This window comes from Streptopelia decaocto (genome assembly GCF_964273445.1).
Source record: "Streptopelia decaocto genome assembly, chromosome: 1".
Taxonomy (NCBI): Eukaryota; Metazoa; Chordata; class Aves; order Columbiformes; family Columbidae; genus Streptopelia; species Streptopelia decaocto.
The window spans coordinates 82873288-82890795 of NC_138663.1; the positions used below are offsets into that span (position 1 = coordinate 82873288).

The 17508-nt window shown below is 45.6% G+C and overlaps 1 protein-coding gene across 4 annotated transcripts in view; it reads left to right on the top strand.

The window, feature by feature from the left end:
• Nucleotides 1–11968: 11968 nt before the first annotated feature.
• TSPAN9 (tetraspanin 9) overlaps nucleotides 11969–17508 on the top strand; it is a 157378-nt gene continuing 151838 nt past the window's right edge. Inside the window, exons 1-2 of one of the 4 annotated variants that reach the window (XM_082043729.1) lie at nucleotides 12007–12116; nucleotides 12887–13047. The gene's annotated coding sequence lies outside the window, so the exon portion shown is untranslated. Of the gene's footprint in view, nucleotides 12137–12877; nucleotides 13048–17508 lie in introns of those variants that run through there. The other 3 variants (XM_082043728.1, XM_082043730.1, XM_082043731.1) reach the window with 3 other exon arrangements.

Sequence of the window (17508 nt, forward strand, 5' to 3'; positions counted from 1 at the left end):
TTTTCAGAAAAGCACCTCTGAGCTGTTTTGTGACTGAGAGGGTCAGATAAGTTGATATCTTCAGGTTTGTGCAAATGGAGAAAAGACTTGGAGTCAATGCAACAGGAAAATGACTGCTTAAGAGTTTCACCACAAATAGCATCCTGTGGAATGTATTTCCCACAGAGCACACACAGGGTGTGATCATACACATGTATGCACCCAAGCATACAGGTAGGGCAATGGCAGCAGATTCCATAACTTTGACAACATATGAACAGGTTTAAGATGTTCATGCTACATCTAGGCTGCGTTTGTGGGCATTCATATACATTCATTTGTAGGCTGACACATGCACAGACATCCTTACCATACATTTATGTAGATGTCAATTAGACGTGTGACCACATGCATGTGTATAGAGATCGCACATATAACCTACAGATCTGCCTGTCTAGCTGTCTACTTTAGCAGGTGTGCTGTCACAGATCCCTTCAACTTTTCCATCTGCTAAGAGGCTGGATAGTGTTTCCCTCCCTTCCATGCATGATAGTGAGAGACCAACCTTTCTTTTGCCTTTTAAACGAAGTTATGCTTAGAAAATTAGGTACGTTAAATCATGTTGTCTTGCCCAGCAGATATCCTCCATGTATCAGGTTGACTGACTTGACTGACTACAACAGTTCATACTGCTTTTGCTCTTCTTCTCCCCGTGGAGTTACCACTGCTCTGGGAGCTAGACTCTGTTCTTCCCTTGTGCACCAGCAAAATAGTTGGTTACCAAGCTCAAATTGTTCCACCTGTTAGTTGCAGACAGTGAGGCACACAAGTATGGCAAAGAATGCCATTTGGCCAGCAAATTGCAGGAAAATTATGAGAGAGAATAGTGAAAAGAGGTTAGGTTTTCATGTTTCCTAGGCTTTCAAACATAGTCTCTCTGCTTTACCTGTAAACTGAGGTTGTTTACTCAAGAATCACTGAGAGGCTATAATCTTGGTCCCTGCAAATGCTGCCGATGGGGGAGAAGATTCAGCCATTCATGTTACTCTGAGGGAGGAGCTGGGTTGCATGATGCTCTCTGGCAGCCACTGGCCAGGCACAGTCCCATGGCACAGACTTTGATATATCCTCTTCTTTCCACAATGCATCACAACACTTTAGGAAACACCTCTCATACTTACTTCAGACATTTCCATCCTTGCATTTTTTACATTGAGAAAAGTACTCATGGGTACATGAGGAATCTGAGATACCATCAGGGTTTATTAGAATGCCAGAAGGTGAGAGCTTCAGCCACACACAGATGAAATCTGACTTCTTTCAAAAACTCATGAGCTTATTGTTACTCCCTTCTACAGCTTTCAGTCTGCTGGTTGAAGGGCTCTGTGGATATCATGAAGACACTGTACAACTCTTTCCACAGCGTATGTAGAGACCTGCAGACTTGCATATCTCCTCCAGCTTCCTAACCATCTTCTTGTCATTTAAACTGTTTTGTGTCTCTATTTGAAGTTGTAAGTTGTACTCATTTACAAGGTACACCAACAGTCTTCTCACAGATTGATGATTTTGTTTCCTGTGCATTTAAATCTCAACTCCCTTCAAAGTTTACATCTTCAAGTCCTAGAAAATGTTCTTCCCATACTTTGTGGACTTGGATTAACCCTTTGAGTACTTGAAGGTCTAAGTCTCCATTGGGCTTTTTCACAAGTATCGTTGAATATGAATCCATCCTTTCACTGAAATTAATGAAAAATGCTCAGCCAGCCACCTTCCAGTGTACCATCAGCGTACCTTCTACTTGGTAGGTATGTTATATTTGGGATGGGGTAGGGGGGAGGAGGAAGGGAGAGAGGGAAGATTTCCTTACCAGAACACATTATTTTTAAAACATAATCTGGTATTGTACTGAGTTATCTCCTACAAACTGTTCGTTATGCTCAGAGAAAGCCACAATAATGGCATCTTTGATGCCAGCTCTCAGCCCTTTCACTTTCCAGTTCTCAGGCTCCTCAACTTTTCTCCACAAGATGCTTTTGGCAATCAGCTGCTTTAAATGCTTGTTTCAACAATCTATTTCTTCACTAGCTCTTTTCCTTGATTGTGCTCATGAGCTTCCTTGTGTGTTTCACTAGCTGTGCTTTCTATTACCTAGCTTTAAATAAGTTCTGGTAGACACTGAACTTAAATAGGTAATGGTAGCTTCAGCCACCCTGTGCAATAATTCTGAGGAGGAATCTACTGATGCCTTGGAATCATCATGGTTTTATTTTGAAGCTGGAATTGAAACCACTTATTCTTTGCTATTAATAGCTCATAAGTATAGAGAAAAATGCAGTGTTTTCCTCCATGACTTACATCTTTAGTATTCCTCTGCCGCATTGCTGGCTGATAGGATGGAGTTTCTCTGAAGTGTTTTCCAAAGCCTGTGTAAAACTTATTCAAGCCTATATTGCAGCCTGTAGGTTTATAGTTCTTAGTATATGACCTTATGGTTCCATACAATCTTTTCTGATTCTCTGTTGCAGCTGGGTGAGTTGATTCCTCACAAGGAATTAATATTCAAGAAATAGTAAAGAATGAACTATTAAAATTTAACTTTTAAACCACATGAGTTAGACAAGTTTATTATGGTAAAATTTTGAAATGGGATACAACAACAGATGTCAAACAGAAATCAGAATATAGGCTACTTGCAAAGACCTACTGAATGTACTTCATATACAGATACAAGGAGAGGAGAGGAGAGAGGAGAGAGGCGGGGAGGGAAGGAGAGGAGAGGAGAGAGGTGGGAAGGAGAGGAGAGGAGAGGAGAGGAGAGGAGAGGAGAGGAGAGGAGAGGAGAGGAGAGGAGAGGAGAGGAGAGGAGAGGAGAGGAGAGGAGAGGAGAGGAGAGGAGAGGAGAGGAGAGGAGAGGAGAGGAGAGGAGAGGAGAGAGGCAGGGAGGGGAGGGAAGAGGAAGGGGGAAGGGGAAGGAGAAGGGGAAGGGGAAGGGGAAGGGGAAGGGGAAGGGGAAGGGGAAGGGGAAGGGGAAGGGGAAGGGAAGGGAGAAAGTAAAAAGAGAAAAGAAGAAAAGAGTTGGAAGGGATCTACAATGATCATGTAGTCCAACTGCCTGACCACTTCAGGGCTCACAAAAAGTTAAAGCATGTTGTTAAAGCCATTTTCCAAATGCCTCTCAAACTGACAGGTTTGGGGCATTGACCAACTCTCTAGGAAGCCTGTTCCAGTGTTTGACCACTCTCTCAGCAAAGAAATGTTTCCTAATGTCCAATGTCCAGTCTAAACCTCCCCTGATGCAGCTTTGAACTATTCCCATGCATCCTATCATTGGATCCCAGTGAGAAGTGATGAGGACCTTCCTCTCCATGTCCCCTCCTCAGGAAGCTGCAGAAAGCAATGAGGCTACCTCCTTTTCTGCAAACTAGACAAACTCAAATTCCTCAGCCGCTCCTCATAAGACATGTCTTCCAGCCCTGTCACCAGCTTTCTTGCCCTCTTCTGGGTGCATTCAAGTATCATCACATCCTTCTTAAATTGTGAGGCCAAGAACTGCACATAGTGCTCAAGCTGAGGCCACACCAATGCTGAATACAGCAGGACAATCACCTCAGTTGACCAGCTGGTTATGCTGAATTTAATGCACCCCAGTATGCTGTTTACCTTCTCAGCTGCCAGAGCACATACTACTGACTCATTGAGCTTCAGTTGACCAGCACCCACACATCCCTTTCTGCAGAACTGCTCTCCAGCCACTGTTCTCTCAGTTTATACTTGTATCTCATGTTACTCCATCCCAGGTGCGGAATCTGGCATTTGTTCTTCTTAACCTTCATGCTATTAATATTTGCCCAATGCTTCAATCTATCCAGATCCCCCTGCAAGCCCTCTTGTCCCTCCAGAGAGTTAACAGCACGTCCCAGTTTGGTATTGACAGCAAACTTGCTAATGGTGCATTGAATACCTATATCCAGATAATTGATAAATACATTGAACAGGACTGGCCCCAAAATTGAGCCCTGAGGAACAGTGCTGGTGACTGGTCATCAGCTGGATGTGGCACCATTCACTACAACTTTGAGGTCTGCTCTTCAGTCAATTGGTTTCAGCCAGCACAGTCAATTTTCTTTGGAGTAGCTGCAGCATTTTTTGCTTCAGCGTGAGAATAGTGCTGACAATGCCTATTATTTACAGTTGTTATCTTGGTAATGTTTATGCCTAGCTGGGATAGAATTTATTCTCTTCTCCACAACTGCTCTTTAGCTTCTGGCATGAGGAAAATGCTGGGAAAACTGGTGTTGATACTTATATCTAGGGAAACCAAGGATGTTCCTCAGTTTCCCGTGTTTTGCAAGTAAGCAGGTGTATGATGTGGGGAGCAAGTGTACCCAGGACAGCTAACCAAAGCTGGCCAACAGAACTATTTTCACATCATGAATGCCACACTCCATATATAAGCATGAAGTTGCTGAGGATGGCACTTCTTCGCTGGTCACTGTCTGTGAGGGGTCCCACTCTTGTGACTTCCCTATGTGTGCTGTGATGTCTGCATTTTGCTGGACTCGCTGTGCTTGCAGTGTCTGTTCTTTAGTTTTAATTGTTGGGAGCACACATTCCAGCAGCTATCATTTATTATTGTTCTATTAAGTCTGTTTCTGTTTCAACCCATGAGTCTTTTCTCCTCTTCCCTTCCTTCCCTCTGGGGAAAGAAAGGTGAGAGAGAGTGGCTGTTTACTGTTCGATGCTGGCCCAGGGCTAAATGGTGACATTCACCCAGCACACTGTAAACCTGCTCATCTCACAGTATCAAAAGCCTTACTAAAATACAAAAAACCAACATCCACCTTCCCTTCACCCACTATGTGAGTGACTTCACCAAAGAAGGATATCAAATTAGTTAGACAGGACTTTCCCTTTATGAACCCATGTTGACTGTGCCTGATGATTGCATTGTTATTTAAATGCCTTTCAATAGCACCCAGTATGATCTTCTCCCCTATTTTTCCAGGTTCTGAAGTTAGACTAACAGACCTGTAGTTTCCGGAGTCTTCCCCCATGCTCTTCTTGTATATTGTAATAACGTTGGCTAGCTTCCAGTCAGTGGGAACCTCCAATTTTTGTGTTCATGTAAGAACAAAGTGCACCAGGACTAGCCTTGAAACACAAAGGCCTGCACCACTGGAGTTCCAATGTGCTTGCGCAATCAGTTTGATGAGGAAGGGGGACTAATTGACTTACTTCCTCATTAAACTATTGTATGTCGGTTATCTGTTGTAACTGCCCCAGTGCACGTTTCTGTTTGTATGTAGGAGCGATGAGTCTTCACTAGACATTACTGTGGAGCAGCTGGCGTGATACTGGCTTTGCCATGCACACCGCACTTTGCTGCTCATGGTCTGTGCTAGGTCATAGCCTGTGCTTTGAAGCATGGGAAGGAAAGGACAATAGCGAAGATGAGGTAATTAAGTCAGAGATGGGAAAAAAGCTCTATTTATTTCTTATATATAATGAAGTATTTCACCCCCCGAGTCTTGCAGACCCTGCACTCTCAGAGGCTGCTTTTAAGGACTGTGCAGAGCTGGTGCTGTTAATCTTGTCTGTGCAGGAGCCAGAAGTGACTAGTAAAGCACAGAAGCACTTTTTTGCATCAACTAAACATCATCTACAACTTTTTCCTGTGCACAAAGTTCCTGCTGTGTCTCTCCAAGACAAACAAATGCTTACAAAAACTTACTTCCAAACAGCAACACAGAACACTGATACCAACAGCTTTCCATAAGATTTGCATGTCTGGTAACCAGAATCAGGCAAGCTTGGAGAAAGCCGAGCCAAGTACTTTAAACACCTAGAAAACATAGCATCTTAAAATGCCTGCTGTTCTGTGCTACACGTGAAAAATCCATGCAAGCACAGTGCCGCTCTGGCCCATCAGTTGTCATCACATACAGCAAGGTGACCAAACCACCCAGGACTAAATTAACAACTTCTCTGCAAACCAGCCATCCCCCACAGTTGGCCACACAGGTAAGAATGGCACCAACTGGCTACAGTCCATTACCGATGCCATACACCTGCTTATTTCAGCCCTATGTAATTTCCCTCCTGATCTCTGAACCATGTGTGGAGCAGGCAACAGAACAAATAAAACCTCACAAATCAGAAAAAAGTCTGACTCTTTGGAAAATTATTTTTGGCCAACAGTGACAACAAATATGTTTCTAAAAGCATGTACAGAGGAAAGAGTAGTGTTTAGTCCCTGGTGATGGAAAATTGCTTGTGATGTGGATTAGTGCTCTTCTGCAAACATGAGCTTGGTGCCTTGCATGCTTCCACTGTAGGTTTACACTGGTACAGCAGACCCCATGGAGATGAGCCTGCACCTCCCTGAAGGAGATGAGCCCTAGAAGTCTTTTTAGTCCATCAGCTGATCATTAATAAAGCCATATGAGCACAGTTTTATGATGTTATCAAAGTAATGAATACAAGCCAACAGGCTGAAGAACAGATGAAATCTTAGGACAGTTGATTTAGGGATCCTTATGCAGGTCTTTTTTTTACTTAGTAACAATGAAAGCCTCTTCTCTGGCACTGTGTCTTTCTACTCTTACTCTTGGAGTTCACAGCTCCTTGGTGTAAATAACCAGGGTCACCAAGAGACCTCTACCTACCTTTCAAACTCAGCGGAGGAACCAACAGAAAATTCATGTTTCTGGGAGAGCTCACTTTTATGGAGGCTACTGTCCCATCCCAACAGATGGGATGAGGGATGAGTTAACTCTGAACACGACATGCACCCTGTCTCACCAGGTGAGATCGGGTGTAAGTTAACTCTGGGAATTTCTGCACGGTAATGCGAAGTAAATGACAGAAAATCACCCCGAAGGTCCAAATGAATTATGAATTTACTAAAAGCACTTGGTGGAATACAAATTACAGTTATTAGTGACTTGGCAAAAGTATGTTATAATATCACAAAACTTATCAATGCATTGATAGCAAAAGCCCTTCTAAAAACCGTGGATTGACAACAATTAGTAACTATATTGCAAAACTTAACAAGACTTTAGCAGCAGAACTTGCAATGATATTACCTTTCTATGTTCAAGAAAAAGGAAAAGAGAGAGAGACAAGGAAAACTAAGATATCAGAGAGAGAGAGTAAGATATCACCGCTCCACGGGCTGATCAGTCCTGCGACGACCTCTGGAGGAGGGGTGGATGCGTTGAAGATTTTGGTGCATGCCACCACCTCATGTCATGCGTGAGGTTGTTTTATAACCCAGTTCATTTGCATGCGAGATAGGAGAGGGTGGTTCGTCTCCTCCCTCTGTTTGCTTTTCATGCTAATTAGGAAGACTCTTCTGGAAATGGGTCTGCGGTCTTCACACTAGTTCACAGTACTGACCAGAGGTGAGCTGTTTTCTCGTCAAGGGTAGCTGTTTGCTCATGATTTCATCTGGTAATTGGTTGTCCAACGGATGGTTCATCTCTATCATCCCAATTAAGCCATGAGGCCTTCACAGGAACACTGTTAATTGCCTCTATCTTACAAGGTACCTGACCCCACAGCCATCTATCTTTTCCACCCAGAGTATCAATCACAAAACCTTGGGGGGAAAAAAAAAAAAAGACAATGTGTCTGCCTCCACAGCCATCTATCTTTTATGTCCAAAGTAGCAAACCCCAGATGTTTAAGGCATAACATAGCCCTTTGTTTTGCTAAACATGGGGGGATCGCTTCAAGGTTGTCACAACTACCAGATGAAGAAGATTTAATAAAGGTGTGAGTCAACTGGAGTACTGGAAATCTTGTTCTGGACTAAAAGGCTCCTGTGACCTTGCAGACTGGGTAAGATCCAGGCAAAAATACTTGAAACACTGAAAGGACTGTAGATCTCTGTCCCCAAGGCTTCCTTTCTTGGAATTTCAAGAGAAGAAACCCGACAGTACATCAGAACTAAGAGCCAGCTGCAATTTTGCTGAAAATGAAGGAAAGCAAACACCAAAAATCAGCATAAGTTAAAAAAAGAGCTAGCCTTGTTTCAAGAGGAAAGGCTAAATGAACTCTAAACCAACAATAAATGAGGATATCAAAGTGTCATTTCTCTTGGGGCAGAAATACCAGAAATATTAACCTTAGCCTATAAGAACTTGCTGTAACATCAAAGGACAAAACAGCAAAAGCTGATTCCACTGATCATTTAACAGCCACAACACTGAGGCATTAGAAGATTAAGTGACAAAACAAGCATCTAAATATCCATGCTTGCTTTAGAAGAAAGCATCTCAAGTTTCTATTCAACTGTAGCTCCTTTATTTTCTAACCCACATGCTTCGGTATATCAGCACTCGGTTGTGCAGCTACATCTGCTTGTGGAATCATGTCAGGCTCGATTACTGAAATGATTCCACTTAAATATAAACTTCTGAGATAAGACAAAACAGACCATGGGTCTGAGCAACACAGAACTAGGTAAGACAGGAGCCCTCTCTTCATCTTCACTTCAAAGCCAAAAGAAACACTTCAGGTAAGACAAGTTTCCTTGAGTATTACATATGTGCTTTAGCCTTTGGTGCAATTGGTTTCCCAGGGACTTTTTTTCCTCATTATCCAGCTCATTTTTCCTTGGTTCTTTGACATCTTGGACCAGGTGAAGGATTTGAAGAACTTAAGTGGTGACAGCAAAGAATAAGAACATATTCAGACAGGTTAGAACAACTCAGCCAGCAGCCACATGCTGTTCACTCACTCGTGTCTCCCCCTCTGACACCCAGTGCGATGGGGAGAAGAATTGCAAAAAAAAAAAAAAAACACGTAAAACTTGTGGGTTGGGATAAGAATAGTTTAACAGAACAGCAAAGCAATAACAAAAATGAAAGAATATACAAAGTGATGGGTACACAATGCAGTCACTCACCAGCGCAGAAAACTGATGCCCAGCCCATACACTGCTCCCATTCAGCCAAGCCCAGAAGATTGAAGGCATGGACCACACTTCATGCTCAAACATGATTGCACCACACCACTGGTCCTGGAGAACAAAGGGTGCCCTGGATAGCAGCAATTTCCCAGGCAGCGAGTTCTTTCCCCAGCCAGTTCCCTCCAGCTTTATACTGAGAATTACTTCATATGGTATCAAATACTCCTGTGGCTAATTTGGGTCAATTGTCCTGCCTGCGTCCCCTCCCAGCTTCCTGAGAAAAATCAATATCCCAGCCAAACCCAGGACATTTTCAGCTTCCTGTGAAAATTAATCCTATCCCAGCTGACCCAGCACACACCTTCAAACTTGCTGTAAAGCTGTAGCGGAGGCAGAAAGAACATGTACTGAGCCTTTGAGAAGCTGCCAGAATCATGCTGCTTCATCAATCCTACACATACAGTCTACATCAAAACCAAGTAGCAAGGCAGCAGACAACTGGCATGCTTGTAAGGGAACAGCAAGAGCAGGGCTGCTTTACAATAGAAAGCTAGCCTGAAGTGTATGTTGACCACAGGTCTATCAGTAACCTCACAGACTGGGGTATAGCATCTAAGGAGATGAGCAGAGCAAAGATTGTAAAAGGTTCTACTAACAGTCCAGTCAATGCCAGACAAAGGCCATGTAATAAGTCAGGACTGAAGTCAATCCAGGACTAGACACAGACAGACATAAAACAGAGTTCAGAAAATGACTGGAGTGCCCAGATCTGAGCACAGATAAAGCTCCCGGGCTAACAAGCAGTGGGTACACAGATGGAAACCCCAGGTAAAGCTAGTCGGGGCACCTGAAGCCTATTCAAGGCCCCAAGAGCAGCTCCCCCTCCCATCATGGTGTGTCCCACCCCTTGCAAATGTCTGCTTTTTTGGACAATCCTCTTCTTGGACACCAGATCCAGATCTCCTACACTGATAAGCATGTTTTTCCTGTGTTTGCATAATTTAACATGTTCATTCAGCAATTAGTGAAGATTCCAGATCTGTGATCCACACTATTTTTGGCCTCTCAAATGACCCACAAAGTGCTGGTGCTCATTCTGAGGGAAATAAACAGTGCTTAATTTAAAAAAAAAAAAAAAAAAAAAAAAAAGCACACCCCTGACTTCCTTCAAATGAGCAACATAGCAATAATGATGGGAAGAACCTGAATATAGCAAAGCTACAGAAGCACCGACTTTCATTTTTCAACATCCCTAATTTCCCCACAGTACTTTACTGTTGCCATTCAATTATTTAATCTGAAATTGGTGGCTGGGACCCAAAGCTGTCTGTTATGGCAAGGGGGTTATACCCAGTGAATCACACTTCAAAGCTGTGTGTCCATTTCTAGATGCCTCAAACACAGCTACTCAAAGCTTTCACTTGAACTACAGAAATCCCATATACCTGGGTATAAAGCTGCTTCTGCTTATGTCAACAGGTAAAGAATATAACATCATCTTGTCTCTGTTAAAACAAACAAACAAACAAACAAACAACAATAACACCACCATCAAAACTGCCAGACTTGTCCTCATTGTCTACTGGCTTCATGCCCTGTTCATCTTTGAGGAAATGGTCCTTTATCTCTAGAGTTTGAGCCTGGGTTATTTAAAGATTGACAACATTTCTGGAATGAAGATCCTTCAGTCCTCAGGTACAACAGGAGTTATTGCATTAGAGCTACAGATGGAGTCTAGAACCAAAGAACCAAATTAAATTCTCTCAACAAAGAGAACTGCTGCATTGCAAGGCAGATTTCCTTCATTGCTTGCTTTAGGGTAAACACATAGCAACATTTGTGTACTCTTGTACATAAATAAATGAATAACAGAGTGCTGCTGCACATGCTTTTCTTCTAGGGGAGGCGGGAACAAACATGCAGCAGCTGAGAGTTGGGGTGTTGGCAGCACTACCACCAGGATGCTGACCAGTTTATAAAAATCCATATAGGACAGAGTAGAAGGTATGAGAGAATATATTTGATGTGAACATGCCCTTGATTTGAGAAGCATGAAAACAAGGAAGGAAATGAAGATACACAGGGGACCTAAGAACATGAAACAGATCTTCCTTTTACAGAAATATTTATGGTAGAACCTTGAGTTGCTCTTCACACACTGTGAAATACAGTTCCGCCCAGCAGGCCCATGTCCATGACTGCACTGGTCTATTTCTGTAGGTGTCTCTGCCCCAATTCTACACCACATCACCTCACACACTTTGCTTAGCAGTCCTCACCAGAACTTTCTCAAGCTCTGTTAAGACTCAAGAGACACCTCTGCTGGAGCTCGTGTTTGAAGTTGGCTCCATTAACTTTTTGTTGCCCTTCCACTGGCACCCAGCAGAAAGCAGGTAGGGACTTTCTGTAGGATCTCAAGAGGATCTCCCTTATGGCCTTTTCTTATACAACAGTACAGACAATGTTCTATGCAGCCTGCATTCTGCTGCTGCCAAAGCAAAGAGCTCAGAAAAGCAGTCACACAAGCTTACTCTCTGTGCTAGAAGCCACAGCAATATATTGGCAGTCGTGGGCTTAGGACCAACGAGCAGCTTAGCCATGGGTTTTCCATTTGCAGCAGCAGCCGTCTAGGTGCTAGTGGGTTACATTCATCCCAGCTACTGCCCCTGTCTATGTGAACCCAGAGGAGACTTCAGCCACAGGCCCCTCAGGGCAGGGGAGGCGGCCCAGGGAGGGAGGCATTAAGTGCCCCCAGTCTCGGCGCAGGACCCCAGTTTCGTGAAGGTGCAGGAGAGGAATGCCCATGGCGTCCCCCCCGAGGAAGGTTCCGTCCGGGGGGCTGCGGTGGGTTGAGTGGGCTCACAGGGAGCGGGGCGAACCCCTGGCGAGCAGGCACCATCAGACCTATCAGACAGAGGATCGGGCGCAGGACGGCGGCCTCTTGCTCCGGATTCGGCCAGGCCGGCTCCGGGTGGCGGGAGTTGCGCTGAAGAACTGGGCCGGCGGCGCTGCTTTCCCTCCGCTGCTGGGCTGGAGCCTCCCATGGGCAGCGCCCCCAGCTCCTCCCTGCTCGGTAGCGCCGGTCCGAGCCCCTCCTCCCGTTTCCGCTGGCAGGAGCTGGAGCCGTGTCCTGCCGTGCCTCTGCGGCTCCCCCACCACTCGGCTCCATCCGGCCCACCCGGCCCGGCCTAGCCCAGCCCAGCCCAGGGTCGCGCGGGTGAGACTTGGCGCCGCGGGGTCAGTGGAAATTTGCGGGCGCTTCCCGGCCGTGAGAGATGGCAGGAGCGGGGCGGCGAAGGGCAGCCGGTGCCGGGGGGTACCGGTCTTCGGGACCGGGGGCCGCCGGCCTGGCGGTTGGAAGCTCTGGGGTGTGACGGGGTCCCTGTGGGTGTTGGCAGGGTGGGGGAGCGGGAGAATCGTAGGGGTAAGGAGTGTGTGTTGAAAACAGTAACCTCCTCTCCTCCGCCATGGTCTGTATAATTTTTGCGGAAACGGGAAAGTTTGTTCAGAGGGACGAGACGATCCCAGTGGCGTCTGCATGCGCGGGTCCTGCTCCCCGCCGAAGAGTCCGCGGTGCCCATTCCTGACAGGAGCGGATGGCGTCGGTTTGGGATTTCTCCCCGCCACCGGTGAAATGCGCCCGCAACAACGTTGCTTGCGGGCGTGGGGGCCTCCTTTCTTCTTCCCTTGCACAGTGCCGCAGGGTGCAGCAGCGTGAGGGCGCAGAGCCGCGCAGAGCCGAGCCGAGCCTTGGTTGGCGCGAAGAAGTCCCCGCGGGGGGCAGAGCACAGTGGGACTCCAGGAGGGAGGCCGCGGTCCGGGGGGCGATGGAGGAGCAATATCATAGGTGGCCGATAGGCTGACAGCTCTCCTCGGCTGCCGCCCATAGAGGTGGTGCCAGTAGTCCCTGCCTTCCCCCTTCTTACGCAAAACTTGATTCCAGCTTTGCCTTTTTCTGCTCAAGCTTTTGGAAACTTTTCTTGCCAGATCTTGGATCTTGCTTGTCACCGTGCTCCTGATGGGAGGTGGGAGCTCTGTGAACCGTGCCTCACTCAAAAAGGCCTATCAGTTCCAGAAATTTCGGATGGGCCAAGAGGAGCACCTGTGATATGGGGATGCTGTGGTAGGGGAAAACATAGACTACAAGGGTAAATAAAGCTGCCGTTCTTTACTTAGTCCTTTTATCATCTTTTTTTTTTCTTTCCCCGTATGCTTTTAGTCTGCTTGGTTTTGTAGTTTGTAACATAGGGCTAAGAATGGGGGCACCTGATTTTCCTGCCTGGCTGAATTGACTTTGGGGTAAGTCATCCGGGATTTGACCTAGAAAAATTTGGACATTATTCAGAATAGCCATGAGAGTCAAATCATGTGGCTTGTTTGGGCTGTTACTTCTGGATGGGTCTAAACTTTACCTGTGGATGCCAAAATTTAACCTATTACTGTAGCAAAGTAATAACAGGTGACAGAGGTAGTTTTAATGGTTTGTTTGTTAAGTTGATAGATTAAGTATATTTGAAGTCTATCTGAAGATATCTGATGAAGTTGACAGATGAAGGCTGGTCTCTCTTCAAGAAGGTACTCTTAGAGGTGCAGGAGCAGGCTGTCCCCATGTGCTGAAAGGTGAGCTGGCAGGAAAGAAGGCTGGCCTGGCTGAATAGAGAGCTGTGGCTGGAACTTAGGAATAAAAAGAGAATTTATAACCTTTGGAAGGAGGGGCAGGCTTCTCAAGAGGAATACAAGAATTCTGTGAGGTTATGCAAGGAGAAAATTAGAAGGGCCAAAGCCCAACTAGAGCTGAGCCTGACCACCACTGTGAAGGTGACAAGAAATGTTTCTATAAATATATTAGCAACAAGAGAAGGGCTAAGGAGAATCTCCATCCCCTGATGAATGCAGAGGGAAACATAGTGACAGAAGATGAGGGAAAGGCTGAGGTACTAAATGCTTTCTTTGCCTCAGTCTTTAGTAGTCAGAACTGTTGTGCACCAGGTACTCACCCCCTTGAACCAGAAGACGGGTATGGGGAGCAGAATAAAGTCCCAAAAATCCAAAGGGAAATGGTTAGCGACCTACTACACCACTTGGACACCCACAAGTCTATGGGGCCAGATAGGATACACCCAAGGGTGCTGAGGGAGCTGATGGAGGTGATCACTAAGCCACTTTCCATTATCTATCAGCAATCTTGGCTAACTGGGGAGGTCCAAGTTGACTGGAAGTTGGCTAACATGACGTCCATCTACAAGAAAGGCTGGAAGGAGGATCTGGGGAACTACAGACCTATCAGTCTAACCTCAGTGCCAAAGAAGGTCATGGAGCAGATGATCTTGAGTAACATCACACGGCACGTACAAGAGAACCGTATGATCAGGCCCAGTCAACGTGAGTTTGTGAAAGGCAGGTCCTGTTTGACCAACCTGATCTCCTTCGATGACAAGGTGACCCGCCTAATAGATGGGGAAAAGGCTGTGGATGTTGCCTACTTAGACTTCAGTAAGGCCTTTGACACCATATCCCATCGCATTCTCCTGGAGAAAGTGGCAGCTCATGGCGTGGATGGGTGTACTCTGCAATAGATAAAGAACTGGCTGGATGGCCAGGCCCAAAGAGTTGTGAATGGAGCCAAATCCAGTTGGCGGCCGACCATGAGTGGTGTTCCCCAGGGCTCAGTTTTTGGGCCAGTTCTGTTTAATCTCTTTATCAATGATCTGGATGAGGGGATTGAGTGCACCCTTAGCAAGTTTGCAGACGACACTAAGTTGGGTGGGAGTGTTCATCTGCTGGAGGGTAGGAAGGCCGTACAGAGGGATCTGGACCAGCTGGATCATTGGGCTGAGGCCAATTGTATGAGGCTTAACAAGGCCAAGTGCTGGGTCCTGCACTTGGGTCACAACAGCCCCAGGCAGCACTACAGGCTTGGGGAAGAGTGGCTGGGAAGCTGCCTAGCAGGAAGGGTCCTCGGTGTGTTGATTGACAGCCAGCTGAATATGAGCCAGCAGTGCATCCAGGTGGCCAAAAACGCCAACAGCATCCTGGCTTGTATCAGGAATAGTGTGGCCAGCAAGACTAGAGAGGTGATTGTGCCACTGTACTCAGCGCTGGTGAGGCCCCACCTTGAATACTGTGTTTGGTTTTGGGCCCCTCATCATAAGAAAGACTTTGAGGTACTAGAGAGAGTGCAGAAGAGGGTGATGAAACTGGTGAGTGGCCTGGAGCATGAGTCTTACGAGGAGTGGTTGAGGGAACTGGGGCTGTTTAGCCTGGAGAAAAGGAGGCTGAGGGGAGACCTTCTTGCTGTCCTCAGCTACCTGAAAGGAGGTTGTAGCATGGAGCATGTTGTTCTCTTCTCCCAAGCAGCAAGTGATAGGACAAGAGGAAATGGCCTCAAGCTGTGCCAGGGGAGGTTTAGTTGGATATTGGAAAAAAATTCTTTACGGAAAAGGTTGTCAGGCATTGGAACAGGCTTGCCCATGGGAATGGTGGAGCCACCATCCCTGGAGGTGTTTAAAAGGAGTTTAGACAAGGTTCTTAGGGACATGGTTTAGTGCTAGAGTTATGTTAGGTTGGACTTGATGGTCCTGAGGGTCTCTTCCAACCGAAATGATTCTATGATTCTAAGTTCTTTATAGACAGGGTGTATAATGGCAAAGAATAATAGCCACTGAATAAATGCATTTATTAAGTATATCAGCATAGAATATGGGGCCATAGTTAGCACTCAATAATTTAAAAAATATCAAAGGAAGAATTATCATTGTGATGTGCATGTGGTTGACAACACCAAGGGAAAAACGAGACCTCATAGTTCTGTGCCCTTGGCTTCCGTTTTGATTTTTTTTTTCTGAGCTCCAAGAATGAAAACTGATAGAGCAAATGTAGCTTCTGCCTTTCATATTTTTAGGCCTGTGCTTTTCAAATTGCAGCTTCTACAGGCAAGGCCTTTTCTGTGACAGGGCTGTAGAGCTTACATCAAATTTGGTTTGGGGCATCCACACTTTCTTTAAAATGAATTCTCATGAATAAAGCCACATGAGAAGACCTTGGGTTCAGAATATAACTAATGCAGCATCATTTGCGTTATTCAGAGAAAGCCCTAAGGTTACAATGATCCTGTTCATCTCTCTTGAGGAGGGTAGAGGATTAACTGGGAATGTCAGTGTTATCTTAGTTCTTGTGGTTATTTTAACAGAAAATAGCCATCAGAGACACATACACCACCGTCTTTGCTTTCCATGCTATTTTAAGTTATGTTCTACCAAAACATGCTAAACCTTAGCCTGTCCATGAGGGTATTTTCAGCACAACCATGTATTTTTAATGTTTAACCCTTCCTTCTCCAAATACACAAACTAAATCATTGCAATAAAAAAGTGAAATATGGGAACAGCTCAAAATGAAATAGCAAAACAACACTTGAGACTGCAGCACTGGTTGGAGGAGTTACTTCCACATTTGTGGCACATGTGAAATGAGCAATTTTGCACTAGGGAATCCAAGACTTTGCCTCAGTATTACTCTGTGAGAGCTGGTGTGGAGTTGGTTGGGCCTTGATCAGAAAAGACTGGTTATTTTAGAACCAAGATGTTAACATTCCTGTTGCACTTGGGCTTGACAATTGAAAACCAATCTCAGTTTTTCACTTTTATCATGTTTCAGTATTGCAAGTGACTGATACCTGAAAAAATGCCACTGCATTTATTGATGCATAAAAAGATAGGAGAATGCTTCAAATAAGCTAGACATGAGCCAGCAGCATGCTGTGGAAGCAAAGGTGGCCGACAATATGCAGGGTTATATTAATAAGACTGCAGCCAGTATACCAACGGAAGTGATTATCTCCCCATACTTGGCATTTGTTAGAGAGTCTAGAATACTGCATCCAGTTTTCTGCCCTGAGAGACAAGAAAGGCATGGATAAATTGGAGTTAGTCCCACGGAGGGCCACTAGGACTGTTAGAGGCTGGAGCACGTAATGGAACAGCTGGCCCCTGGTTAAGAGATGGGGAGCTGGGAGCCTGGTGTGGTAACCCAGCTGGCAAAGTAGGTGCCCCACCAGCCAGGGCCCCATCCCATGGTATAGATTAAGGCAGCCAGTGCTAAGCAAGAGTCTAGATCACCAGGCAGGTTTGTGATGCTAAGGCAAGTACAAGATCAAGTTGAGATGTGAATCAGCAGACCAGGATCAGGCCTTGCGATGGTAATTAGGGTCAGACAAAGTCCAGTTATCACTGAGGTCTATAGTGGTGTGGCAGCTCTGAGGTCAAGTGAGGAAATCACATCATGGATCAACAGAGTCCATGACCATAGGCAGACATAACTGGAGACAGGCACACTTACAGCATTGTTTGGACAGAGACTGAAGGCCAAAGGCAGAGCTTAAATGGAGCCCCTGGGATCATGGGTAGAGAGTGAGGGTGGAGGCAGCAGGTGAGCCTGATCAGGGCCTTTAATACAGTATGAGGATCATATGCTGAGGAAACTGGGCTTGTTCAGCTTGGAGAACCTTCTAGTACCTAAGAGGCGGTTATCAAGAAGACAGAGCTAGGCTTGTCACATTGGTATGTGGTGGCTGGATGAGGGACAACAAATATAAGTGGAAACAAGAGGTT